The sequence below is a fragment of the Simochromis diagramma genome, unplaced genomic scaffold (assembly GCF_900408965.1).
Source record: "Simochromis diagramma unplaced genomic scaffold, fSimDia1.1 OVJJ01000343.1, whole genome shotgun sequence".
NCBI lineage: Eukaryota > Metazoa > Chordata > Actinopteri > Cichliformes > Cichlidae > Simochromis > Simochromis diagramma.
This window is the reverse complement of record NW_024386831.1, coordinates 4,176,771-4,179,710: the sequence shown is the minus strand read 5'-3', so window position 1 is coordinate 4,179,710 and position 2,940 is coordinate 4,176,771.

The following is a 2,940-nucleotide window of genomic DNA, read 5'->3' as shown; positions in this document are numbered from 1 at the left end:
CTGGAACAGACTTGTTTGCAGTTTTTGGTTGTCATTTTTTTTTTTTTTTTTAAGATTTTGCAGTGAAAATGTTGTGTTAATTTAACTTTGACTGTAAAATCTGACATCATCCATGTTTTTCTTGGAATCCACACCCATCCGTATAATAAACTGCAGAGAGCTGTTGTTGTTTTTCAGCAGTTTGCCTGTCAACACTTACGATAATAACGCTGGAAACCGCTGTGTGGCCATTCCTATCAATACTGTGGACTGACATGCGTGCGTGTGTGTGTGTGTGTGTGTGTGTGTGTGTGTGTGTGTGTGTGTGTGTGTTGCCAGGGTTACTAATTAAGTGTTGACATGAGGAGGGATTAGGCTGACATTGACAAATGTGATACTAAGTGGCAAAGGTGTCTATGAATAAACCAGCCCATCCATACACACTCATACACACAAACACCTACACACACAAAAACCCATGCACACACACTTTTGTACTGCTGCACATCATGACTTTAAGAGAGGAAACCAGTGTAAATGTAAGGATAATACTTATTCTGACATGATTTGTAACTTACTGTACAGTGCTGTCTCACTCATACACGCTGAGAGGAAGAATGTTTGCAGACAGTTTTTGGCCCTTAAGGCAAGTGCTCTCATTGATTTTATGTACTGCCGCTGCCACTGTAAAAATAGCAGTGCGTGAATCAAAGAAGTTGCAGGATAGTGAAGTTGTTATCTACGTTTAATTTGACACTTTAACTACACGAATGAATAGCTTTCGTGTAAGTGGAAATCTTTTTGCCATGTCAGTAGATATTTTTTTAAGTCAGAGGATAGCTGCGCCAATATGGTACTGGTTAGTGTATTAGGAATGAAAGGATGCCACAATGTTTGATGAAAAATTTAAATGGGCAACATAAAGAGGATTGAATTCAAAGACACCCTGAAAATCAAAGTGGAAGGCTAGCCCATTCTGATGAAATTTCACTCATGCCTAATGACAGTCCGGGCGTTGCTGCCTCGCCTATAGAGGTCTGTGTGTCTCTCCATGGATATGCCTCCCATCGTCATGCCTAACGATGTTACAGGCAACATAAGCTTCTCCACAGCTTCTCCAGACCCTTTCACGTCTGTCATATGTGCTCAGGGTGAACCTACTCTCATCTGTGAAAAGCACAGGGTGGCAAAATCCAACCTGGCTCCATGGTGCAGTGGACACGAGCACAGAGCACAGTAGAGGATGTTTGGGCCCTAAAGCCACCCTCATGAAATCTCTCTCTGATTGTTTGGTCAGGGATGTTTACACGAGTGACCTGAAGGATCTAATTTTGTGGCTCTTGCTGTTCCTAAGTAGATACTGGTCCTGTTGATGGGTTAAGGAGCTTCTGGAGTCCTGTCCAAGAGTATCTGCTTGTCTCAAGGCATCTCCTCTATGCTCCTGAGACTGTGCTGAGAGACATAGCAAACCTGACAAAGGTATGTATTGATGTGCCATCCTAGGGGAGTTGGACACTGACCCTGGTCAAATACAGAGCTAGTGAAAAAACAGTCAGAAAAGATGGGCTGGAAAATGTCAGTGCCCTCCACCTGCCAAACTGTTCTTGTTTTGAGGTTGTTTCATTGTTGCCCCTCTAGTGCACCTGCTGTTCATTTCATTAACACCAAAGCAGTTAAAACTGAATACCAACCTCCTCTGCTACTAACTATTTAATTAATTTGACACTATACTCTGACTAAAAAGTGTTCCTTTAAGTTTTTGTTTGCTTTATTTGCTTTACACCGAAAGTGTAAAAAAGTTGACCTACTGCACTGTCATAGAGTAGCAACTAGTCACTCATGAGGTAGGCCTGCCTAAAACATAATCTATCATACTTTTTGACTCTACTGGGGACAATAATTTACTAAATAAATTCAGTTTGTATTTAATAAGAAGTGAAACTCCCGAGCAATAAACTTATCAAGTGTTTACTGGGATTGAATCTCAAGGGAACCCAAGATCATTTTTCCTTAGATTTCTATACCACTGGATTTCTTTTTGCAACTAGGGGGCTTGTTTGTTTATTTGTAATTTTTTTTTAATTTGCTCCTGATTAGAATGAATATGAGTTGATCCCTTTGGAAGCCAAGGGACAAATTTTGAGCATCAAAGCTGTGCTGAAGCTAATTGTGGAGCCACAGAATTTAGACACTACTTTGATAATATCGAATAAGTTTTATCAAGTATTCACAGAAGGTACTTTTAGCGGCTTGATCAAAAACAACTCTGTTGTGAAATATTTTGATATTTTAGTTCCAAATGTAATATTTGTGTCTACATCAGCCACATTTACTTCTTTCTTCTAGTCAAATTGAAGGTTTCTAGCCAGAAAGTGGCATTGGCAAAAACCTCCAAGCAGCTGCCACTTAGAAGATGGTCCTTTGATTTGTGGCACTCAGGCTCTTAAACTTCATGTCAGCTCCAGCTAAATGTAATTTTACACTCAACAAGCAGGATGGGTGTTTTTTGCAGATTGCTCATCTGCAGGTATATACTTTATGTTCCTCAGCAGTCAATCACTCTTTTCTCCCTTTGACTTACATTTGACTTTGATTTACTTCTTTATTTACTTACCCTGGCCATCTGCAGCCATTCAGACATAACAGATTACTTAATTACTTATTTTACTTTTCATACAAGTAATATGTGTTCTCCATATTTTGTCTTTCCCTTTGAGCCTGGTTCGTGACACCATCTGGAGTAATTTATCCTTGGTGGCATGGCTCCATTCTGAGGCCTGGCAGTTCACACCTCCCTGCTTTTTCATGTGCATACATGGAAAGCCAGAGGCGGCGAGAGCACCAGCAAGAGCCTGGTACAAAACAGAGCGGCAGTGACAATGGATATCAGGCTGGTTAAGATAGACACAGCAGAAAAGGAAGAGCAGGTGGGTTGAAAAGTGGCTTGCAGATGTGCAACAA